The sequence below is a fragment of the Musa acuminata genome, chromosome BXJ3-1, assembly GCF_036884655.1.
Source record: "Musa acuminata AAA Group cultivar baxijiao chromosome BXJ3-1, Cavendish_Baxijiao_AAA, whole genome shotgun sequence".
Classification (NCBI taxonomy): Eukaryota; Viridiplantae; Streptophyta; class Magnoliopsida; order Zingiberales; family Musaceae; genus Musa; species Musa acuminata.
In genome coordinates, this window is record NC_088349.1 from 36,454,042 (window position 1) to 36,465,666 (window position 11,625).

The following is an 11,625-nucleotide window of genomic DNA, read 5'->3' on the forward strand; positions in this document are numbered from 1 at the left end:
ACAAGTTGAATAATTCATAAAAATATCAAAAAAATCTCTAAAGTGAAAAACCAGTATAATATGTTCATTTAGGTCCAATTAAAGTTTTTCTAAAATTTTTAAGTCTATTGGACTAGTTCTTCTATGTGATGCATTGCTTTTAGATTTTGGGCAAGAACAATACATCACGTATTAAAAAATGTTTTCTCTAACCCAAATATTTATCAAGTATTTTGAAATAATTTACAAGCTCAAATGTTAAAAAATATTTCAAGGATCCATGTTATTTCTATAAAAATGATAAAAAAAATCAAAAATAGAAAATAATATAGTTCACAAGTTGAATAATTCATAAAAATATCAAAAAAATCCCCTAAAATAGGAAACTAGTTATATATGTCAATAATAGTCTATGTCAAAGATTTTTAAAAATTTTAGATTAATTGGATCGATCAAAATTGAGATGGGGAGGGTGGAATTAGTACTTTCATAAAAATTGAGATGATTCAAAAACTTCAGTCGATCAAACCCGTATCGAAAATGTATTTAATTTAAAAATATTCATAAGCGTAGTTGAATAAGTAAATTAGTTTGTAATATAAATAAGAAGCATAAACAAAAATACAAATCAATTTATATTGATTCAGTCATCCCGACCTACGTCCACTCCTGATTCCTCTTCACTTGAGGTCATCAATTTTCACTACCGATCTTCTTTCAATGGATGAAGATTAACTATCCTCTTTACAACTCTTTCTCCTTTCGTAGGCTCAGGAGAAAACCTTTACATATCTCTTTTGCACTAAAAGCTCACTCCTCCCTTAGAAAGGCCTATAAATACTAGGAAAAAGAGACTCTATACTTAGAGAGATTATAATTCTTTTTCCTTTTCACTTTATTTCTTGCTTTCCTAAGCATGAATTAGTAGGGTATTTATAAACCCTAAATGGATTTAAAATTGAAGCCAAAATTTAAATCCCTAGGTTTTTGAAATATTGGTAGTACCATCATCAATATTAGGTGGTACCATCGCTTGTTAGACTAACACTACATGGTATCACCACCCAATCTAGGTAATACCATTACTTGACATAGTCTAGGAGACTATGTCTAGACCGTACCACTGCTTGACAATGGCGATACTACTTTCGGATCTTTTGGAAGAAGTATATTTTGTACTTTTCCAACTCATAGGTGGTTTCACCACTTGTTCTGGCGGTGCCATTGCTTGACCCATTTATGGGTCACTGAATAAGCCTCCTAATGGGTCCAATAAGCTCTGATTATGGCCCAATGGCTCCTTAATTGAGTTAGCATGATTACACCAAAAACTAACTCAATTAAGACCTAACTATAATAAATTAAGATAAATGATTATAAAACTAGAATTCTATATTGTTCGATATGTCATTGGTTCATCCGACACTTCATCCAATCTTTTGGTGCATTATCCTTTCTTTCGGCGTAGTGCTTGACCATCAACATGTTGATCTCCCATAATATCCGATCTTTTTAGTGCAATGTCCAATCCTTTTGGCCTGATGCCCGAACTCATGACATGAAGAAGCTCTTCCGGCATGTCAACCAGTCCTTGGACTGATGTGCAATCTTCTAACATGATGCTCTCTAACCTAACATTTGATTCTCCAGCTTCAATCGATTTGTCTTTCATGATCGAAGTTAGTCCTGCATCACTCAAATACTGATTAGATCATAACTTCATCAATTGATTTCAACAGGACAGTGCATGCATATTAGCAAATATCTTCTCTAGCCTAAATTTTTACCAAGTGTTTTGGACTAATTTAGAAGCTTAAATATCAAAAAAATTTTATGGATCCATGATATTTCTATTCAAATAAAAAAAGTTGGCCAAAAATAAAACATGACACATCCTTCACAAGCTGAATAAATATAAAAATATCAAATAAATATCTTAAAATGGAAGACCAATGACATGTATCGATTCCAATTAAATCCTTTCCTTAACTATCAAAAAACATTGCATGGATCTATGATATTTCTATGAAAATCAGGAAAAAATAGTCAAAAATAAAAAATAACACATATTTCATAAGTTGAATATTTTAAATTTAAAAAAAATAAAATAAAAAAACCAGTGACAGATGTCCATTTGAGTCTAATTTAAATCTTTTCTAAAATTTTTAGATCATTTGGACCCGTCCTTCAATGCGATGTATTAATTTTTGGTTTTGGGTAAAAATAATACATCGTATATTATCAGGTGTTTTGGACTAACTTAGAAGCTCAAATATCAAAAAAAAAAAAAAACAAGGTAGATCGATGATATTTCTATGGAAATAAAAAATGGGCCTAAAATATAAAATTACACATAGTTTACAAGTTGAATAATTCATAAAAATATTGAATAATTTATTAAAATAGAAAACAAGTAACATTTATCCAATTAATGCCTTTATTAAAATTTTAAAATCTATTGGACCACTCTTTCTATGCCATGCACTTTTTTTAAATTTTTAGAAATAATAATGAATAGCATATTAGAAAATATTTTCTTTGATCGGAATTTTTCTAGGTATTTTGGACCAATTTGCAAGCTTAGATGTCAAAAAATATTACATGGATCTATGATATTTATATGAAAATGAAAACAATTGGCTAAAATGAAAAATTACACATTGTTCATATGCTAAATAATTCATAAAATATTGAAAATATATACTAAAATAGAAAACCTTCTTACATATGTCCATTTGTCCAATCCAAGCCTATACTAAAAATTTCAGATTATTTAGAGTAGTCCTATAATGCAATAAATTATTATTTTTTATTTTGGGCAAAAATAGTGGATCTCATATTAGGAAATATTTTCTCTAGCCTAAATTTTTATCACATGTTTTAGACTAATTTGAAAGCTTAAATGTAACAAAAAAATAAATTAAACCATGATATTTCAGTAAAAATAGGAAAATATTTTCCATTAATAAAAAATGACACATAGTTCATAAGCTGAATAATTCATAAAATATCAAAAAAAATCCTAAAATAAAAAACCAGTGACATAAGTCCATTTGCATCCAATTCAAACCGTTTCGAAAAATTTCAAATCATTTGGACTAGTCTTTCAATGCGATTCATTATTTTTGGATTTTGAACAAAAATAGTGCATCCCATATTAGGAAATATTTTCTCAAGCCCAAATTTTTACCAGGTATTTTAGATGAATTTGGAAGCTCAAATGTCAAAAAAATTATATATATCCATGATATTTCTATGGAAATGAGAAAAGACACATAGTTCACAATCTTAATAATTCATAAAAATATCAAATAATATTTTAAAATAAAAAACTAGTGACGTATGTTCATTTGGGTCCAAATGAAGCATCTTCTAAAATTTTCAAGTCTATTGGATAAGTCGTTGCACTATTTTTGGATTTTGGACAAAATTAGTGCATCGCAAATTACGAGATATCTTTTCTAACTTAAATTTTTATCAAGTATTTTTAACTAATTTAGAATCTTAAATGTCAAGAAACATTACATAAATCATTGATATTTTTGTAAAATTGGGCAATTGATGGCCAAAAATGAAAAAAAAACACACAATTCATAAGTAGTGCATCACTTATTATATTAAAAATATTAAAAACCAATAACATTTCTAAAATAGAAATATTAAAAATAGGTTTTAAAATATTAAAAATAGAAAATCAATAACATATGTCCTTCAATGCAAATCTTTCCTCAAAATTTTATAAAAATTGGGCTAGTCCTTCAATGCAATGCTTTATTTTTGGATTTTAGGTAAAAATAATGCATCGCATATTAGGAAATAGAAATTTCTAAATATGAAAATAGAAAATATTAAAATAGGTCATTAAAATATTAAAATAATTCATAAAAATATTAAAAAAATTCTAAAATAGAAAACCAATAACATATGTCCATCTAAGTCCAGTGCAAATCTTTCCTAAAAAAATACATCAATTGGGCTAGTCCTTCAATGCAAATCTTTATTTTTAGATTTTAGGTAAAAATTAGTGCATCGCATATTAGGAAATATTTTCTCTAACCCGAATTTTTACCATGTGTTTTGAATCAATTTAGAAGCTCAATTGTCATAAAATATTGCTTGGATCCATGATATTTCTATGAAAATGGGAAAAAAATTGTCCAAAAATAAAAATGACACAGTTCACAAGCTGGATAATTCTTAAAAATATTAAAACCAAAATTCTAAAATAGAATACCAATGGCATATGTCCATTTAGGTTCAATTAAAATAATTTCTGAAATTTTAAGGTCATTGGACAACTCGATGTGATACACTATTTTTGAATTAAAAAAATAGTACATCGCATATTAGAAAATATTTTCTCTGATTCAAATTTTTATCAAGTAGTTTTGATCAATTTAGAAGTTCAAATGTCAAAAAATACTATATGGGTCCATGATATTTCTATGGAAATAAAAAAAAGTTGGTCAAAACAGAAAATGACATACAATTCACAAGTTGAATATTTTATAAAAATATCAAAAAAAATTCAAATAAAAAAATAGTGACATATGTCTATTTTGGTCCAATTGAAGCCTTTCCTAAACTTTTAGGTCTATTGATCAGTCCTTATATGTGATGCATTGGTTTTGGATTTTGGGCCAAAATAGTTCTTCACATATTAGAAAATATTTTTTTAACTTAAAATTTTATTAAATATTTTTGACTAATATATAAGCTAAAATATCAAAAAATATTACACGGAACCATAATATTTCTATGAAAGAAAAACATTGACCAAAAATAAAAAATGACACATAGTTTACAACCTGAATAATTTATAAAAATATAAAAAAATTCCTAAAAGAAAAATCATGGAGTAGTCCAATTCAAATCTTTCCTAAAAATTTTAGGTCATTTGGAGTGGTCCTTTTATTCAATGCAATAATTTTGGATATTAAGCACAAAAATAGTGTTTCACATATTAGGAAAAAAATTCTCCGGCCAAAATTTTTAACAGATGTTTTGGACTAATTTAGAAGCTCAAATGTTGAAAAACATTGCATGGATCCATCATATTTCTATGAAAATGGAAAAAAAGTTCGCTAAAAATAAAAAAATAAAACATAGTTCACATGTTGAATAATTCATAAAAATATCAAAAAAATTTCTTAAAATGGAAACCTACTTATATATGTCCATCTAAGTCCAATTCAAAATTTTTCTAAAAATTTTATATTATTTGAACTAGTCATTCAATGTGATGCATTGTTATTTTGGATCTTGGGCAAAAATAATGTATCACATATTAAGAAAAATTTTCTCCAGCCCAAATTTTTACCAGGTATTTTGGATCAATTTAGAAGCTCAAAGGTCAAAAAATATTGCATAGATCCATGATATTTATGTGATAATGAAAAAAAGTTATCCAAAGATAAAAAATAACACATATTTCATTAACCGAATAATTCATAAAAAAATTGAATAAATTTCTTAAAATATAAAAAAACCAGTGATATATCTCTATTTGGGGTCCAATTAAAGCCTTTCCTAAAATTTTTATTTCTATTGGAACAGTCCTTTTGTGCAATGCATTATTTTTCAATTCTAAGCAAAAAAAAATGCATCGCATATTATAAAATATTTTTTATGACAAAATTTTTTACCAGATATTTTATATCAATTTAGAAGCTCAAATGTCAAAATAACACATAGTTCACAAGTTAAATAATTTACAAAAATATCAAAAAAATTCCTAGAATATGTCCATGGTTTACATAATTCTGTTTACATAGTAGGATAGGCATTATAGAAATACTTTTTACATGGCTAAAACTTTAATCATTTATATAATTTCAAAATATAAAAACCTTTAGTAGAACTTAGAAGGCCATAAGTATCATTGAACCTGAATACTAACATTCTATATTGTATAGGATTTACAAGGCCATATGTATAATTTTGACCACCTACATACAACTCTTATGGAAACTAAGAAGTGAATTGTCCACAACAATATTTGTCATCTAAAATTGATCCTACAATTTACAGTTGAAACCCTTCATTTTCCTTTGGAAGAATGACACAAAATCGAAATAGCAAATACTCGATATACTTCATTACAAATATGAAAAATCATTTCTAGAACATACAAAAGTCATTAATTGATTAATTAATCAATAAAAAATTATTTATAGTATTTCATAATGTTTATACAACTTATGATATGATTTACTTCGAACAAGCTTTATTTTTCTGTGACCATCCCTTAATTTGATGATTGGCATAGTTCCAAGATGCAACAATTCTAGATCTATGTTACTTATATTCTTCAATGGGTTCACTTATAATATTGAAAACAAGCTTTATTAAATTTATTTATCAAAACAAAAGATTTAAAAGGACTCCGCTGAATATTTATCACTTTATAATATCTTTTAGTCTTAGATTTTACATTGAATATTGAATTGTAGTGCTCCCAAATCTTCCAACCAAAAGGTGTCAATACTTCATTTTCTTATTATGTAGTGGTTTTTTATTATGCAGTGGCACGACAGTGTATTTAATTAGTCTTGCTTCATGAATCTTGCTGGATTATCTAAATAATACAAGACCATGTACCTTGAAGTATTTTTGAAATAATAAGAAAGAATTAGTAACCTATAAATTTTATAGTAAATAAGAAAAATATTGATAATACTGAATACTAAATGTAACTCAAATCCTAAATATATTACTACTAATAGCACAAAAGATTTTTCAAGTGATGCCATTGCACATATCTTTCTAATTAGAATGTTTGCATATGTATCAATTACATTACAATCTACCATACTTATGAAATCTATAAACTTCATGAAGCATATAAGTTGAGGTGGCGTATGTCATCTCTCTAGATTATTTTTATTGATAAACTATAAAATCAAAGAAATCAAATGATTTGATCAATTACCTTATATTTAATAGAGAAATAGAAAACTAATTACATACAATAAAGCTCTAAGTAAAAAAAAAATATTAACTCACAATAATGACTTCATCTTGCATAAAATTATTATCACTTTTTTATCTTAACTAATTTTATTTTTTAATACTTTAGAAGATAAAAAAATTTTAGTTCAGATATCCTCTTTGGTATCTTATAAAAACTATTAAGAATCTATTTTCAATATGATAGTCATCACCTTCTCGTAATCAATCTTATTCTTCGAGGTTTGGCCTTTGTTAGGATCGAGCCGACACTAAGAGGGGGGTGAATTAGTGTAGCGGATAAAAATCACATCAGTTTGAAAATCTTCGTATGATTAAACCCATTTTGGAAAGATATTAACTTGAAAGCGTGTTTGTTCGTAAGGGTACTAAAAGCAAAGTAAGACGAAGTGAAGCAATTGCAAAGTAAGTAAATAATAATAATAGAAATATAAACCAGAATTTATAGTGGTTTGGTTATTGTGAGCTACATCCGCTTCCGATTCCTCCTCCATCGAGGTCACTGACATCCACTAATGATCTTCTTTCAAGATGGTACCATCGTTTGACACCCTGCCACTCGGTAGTACCAATGCCCAAACTGGTGCTACAACCACCTGACATAGTCTCGGAGACTGTTCCATGACGGTTCCACCTATTGGGTTACTATTTGGGTCTTTCACTTGGCCTAACATAGTCCAAACTTGGACCCCTAATTGAGTTGACCCAATTTCAACCTAATTACGTGCTAATTAAGAATTTTAAGGTATATACTAAGTTAAATAAGTCCGGTAAGTCTAGGTTTCTTCCGGTGAACTTCTGATGATCTCTCGACAATGTTCTAACGGACTCCCGACAAGTTCCTAGACTTAATGACGATCTTCTTGGCGAGTTCCGACGAGCTTCTTTGGCAAGCTCCTAGACTTCTTGGTCAATTCCGACATAACTTCCGATGAACGTTTGGACTTCTAATGAACTCTCGAATTCCCAACGAAATCTCATTCTTGAAGTATGAAGGCTAGCAAGTTTTTGAAAAAGAATGCAAGATAGCAATGTTTGAGATATTCAAGAAAGCAACTTTTGCTTCTTGAAATATGCTAAGTTAGCAACCTTTGCTTCTCTTTTAAGATGAGCAAACTTGCATATTTTTGCATCTTCTTAAATTATGCAACCTAGCAAACAAATCTTTCTCTTTTGAGATGTGTATACTAGTAATTCTTTCTCCCCTTTTGTCGTTGGTAAAAAGAGGGGAATAATAAAACAATGGTGCAATTCATTTCCTTTTATATCAATTTTTGAATTATGACAAAGATAAAGTGTCATTCTTATTGCAATATAGCATATTGAAATAAGGTATCATTTCAAAAATTGATAATTGTTATCTTTCACTTCATTTCATAAAAAAAAATTCATAAGTATTGCATGCATCATTCCAAATCATGAATATTTCAAATCATGATAGTATCAAAATGTCAAATTACATTACATCCTACCATGCATGATCATAACTTCTCATTTGTATGCATCAACACTATATCATGAGTATTGCATAATTTCATATCATCACATGAAGAATATCAAGAAAAACTTGGTGATGAGATATACTTCATGAATACAAGGAATTTTACATAATAAAACTCAAGTCATAAACCTTAAAAGCTCAAGTGACATATCATGGTCAATTAGAATAAGTCTCATTTTTAGTGAATAGCAAAAAGAATTGTAGGAGAACAAGATCTCAATTCATGCATATAAAATCTTCAATCATCAAAATCATTTTCATAGTAAAAAATTCATACAATTAGATTCATCAATCTCTTTTAGAAAACTCAATAAGATAGGGATTAAGAAGTTTTCAAGAAAAATGTATTTCCTTTTTATTTCATACAAGAATGCCTTTGTCATTTATACCAAATCAAAACATACATCATGTTTAAAACTGAAAAAATAACTTTTATTATGGCAAAGATCGATAAGCCATAAATTATAAGAATTATCATGCATAATTTCAAAATATAAACTCATTAAGCATGATTATTATGTATCATTAATTTGGGTATGATACCAAAATATGGTTTCAAGTTTTCAAGTTATAACATTCATAATTTCAAACTATAAACTCATTAAGTATGATATTAAACCTCTTAACATTTTCATTAAAACATCAAGCATGGTTTCATTGAACATAAGGAATCTTTAATCAAAATCGAAAATCATCAATTTAGATATATATTATTTTTTCTTAAAAACATACATAGGATTAATCATTAGATTTAAATATAATATTTTATAATATTTTCATAAAACATGCAATTGTCATTATCATTTTCAAAATTGCTAGAAAAAGAAGCATGATATAATTTTATTGTAAATTATTTATTTTTTAAACTAATTTAAAAATAATTCATGAAAAATCATCAAATAATGTCAAATAAAGTAAAGGAGTTTCGTTTGAGTTGTTTACCTCATTGTCGAGAGTCATCAAAGCGAAGTTCGTCGTTTCATCTTTATCGGTTTGCTCATCGTCATCGGATGAGCTCGATTCATCCAAAGTCACCTTGAATACTTTCTTCTTCTTTGACAACTTCTTTTTAAGTTCATTTTTATTCTTTAATTCTTGTTTCATGAAATTTTTAAATTTTATAGTGAGAAGTTCAAAGTCATCATCATCATCACTTGAGTTATCACTCAAGTGGTATTCTAGTGTTCGAAGTGTCAAATCATTCATGTTCTTTGGAAGGTTGTTCTTAAGTTCGTCAAGTGCCATATAAGTCATTTCATAGGTCATCAAAGACCCAATAAATTCTCTAATCGAAAAATAGTTCAAGTCATTTGATTCTTGTATTACTGTTACTTTTGAATTCCAATTTTTAGAAAGTGATCATAAAACTTTATTCACAAGTTCAAGATTCGAAAAACTTTTACCAAGAGCTTTTAGACTATTGACGATATCTGTAAAACGAGTGTACATGTCTCCAATAGTCTCTTTTGGTTCTATACAAAATAATTCAAAATCATACATCAAAATATTTATTTGAGAGTTTTTAACTCTACTAGCACCTTTGTGTGTGATTTTGAGTGTGTGCCAAATGTCAAAAGCTATTTTATAAGTAGAAACCCGATTGAATTCATTTTTGTCTAAGGCGCAAAATAGAGCATTTATAACTCTAGCATTTAAAGATAAAGTTTTCTTCTCCAAATCATTCTATTCGTTCATTGGAGTATAAGACTTATGAAAATTATTTTCAATAATATTCTATAAATTTAAATCTAAGGAAAGTAAGAAAACTCTCATATGAGTTTTTCAATAAGTGTAATCCATCCCATTAAACATGAGAGGATGAATGATAGAAAATCTCTCTTGAAAGCTGAAAAGAGCCATTTCTCTTGGGTGTTAAACCAAACGAGAAATAACGTAGATCTGATACCAATTGTTAGGATCGAGCCGGCACTAAGAGGGGGTGAATTAGTGCAGCGGATAAAAATCATGTCGGTTCAAAAATCTTCATACGATTAAACCCGTTTCGAAAAAATATTAACTTGAAAGCATATTTGTTCGTAAGGGTAGTGAAAACAAAGTAAGGAGGAAGTGAAGCAATTGCAAAGTAAGTAAATGACAATAATAGAAATGCAAACTAAAATTTATACTAGTTCGGTCATTGTGACCTATATCTACTTTCGATTCCTCCTCTGTTAAGGTCACCTATATCCACTAATGATCTTATTTCATTGGGAGAAGATCAACTACCCTTTTACCCCCCAATTCTCCTTTTCACAAGTATAGGAGTCAACCTTTTACAAGCACTCACTCATCTCTAGATAGAATTCTAAACTTAGAGCTAGAGGAGGGGATCTCCCAGGTAATTGCTATAACATTTTCTCACTTTTAAGTTATCTGTACTTATGTATATTAACTAAGGATGAGAGGGGTATTTATAGGCCTTAAGTGGACTCAAACTTGGAGCCTAAATATGTCTTATCCTCGATTTTCGAGGTACTGGCGGTACCACCGGTTATGTTGGGTAGTACCATCGTCCAGTCTGGTGGTACCATCGCCTGACACCCTACGATTGGGCGGTGGCGGTACCACCACTTGACATAGTCTTAGAGATTGTGCCACGACGGTTCCACCTGTTGGGTTACTGTTTGGGTCTTTCACTTGGCCCAAAACAGCCCAAACTTGTACCCAATTGGCCCCTAATTGAGTTGGCCCAATTCCAACCCAATTACGTGCTAACTACGAATTTTAAGGCATATACTAAGCTAAATAAGTCAAGTAAGTCTAGGTTTATTCCGGTGAACTTTCGACGATCTCTCGGTAATGTTCCAATGAACTTTCGGCAAGCTCCTGGACTTCACGATGATCTTCTTGGTGAGTTCCGATGAGCTTCTTTGGAAAGCTCCTAGACTTCTCGATCAATTCCGGTAGAACTTCCGATGAACGTTTGGACTTTCGACGAACTCTCGAACTCCCAACGAAATCTCGTTCTTGACTCCGAGACTTCATTTTGCTTTATCTCTTGATCGCTATCATAGTTAATCCTGCACACTTAAAACCTATTTCGATCTAGATAATTTTTATAAAGCTAATCAAATATTATCCGACATGTCATTGGTTCATCAATGCTTCGTCCGATTCTTCGGCGCATCACTCTCTCTTGCGGCCAATTGCCCAATCGGCCAGTTGACCTTCGTAAC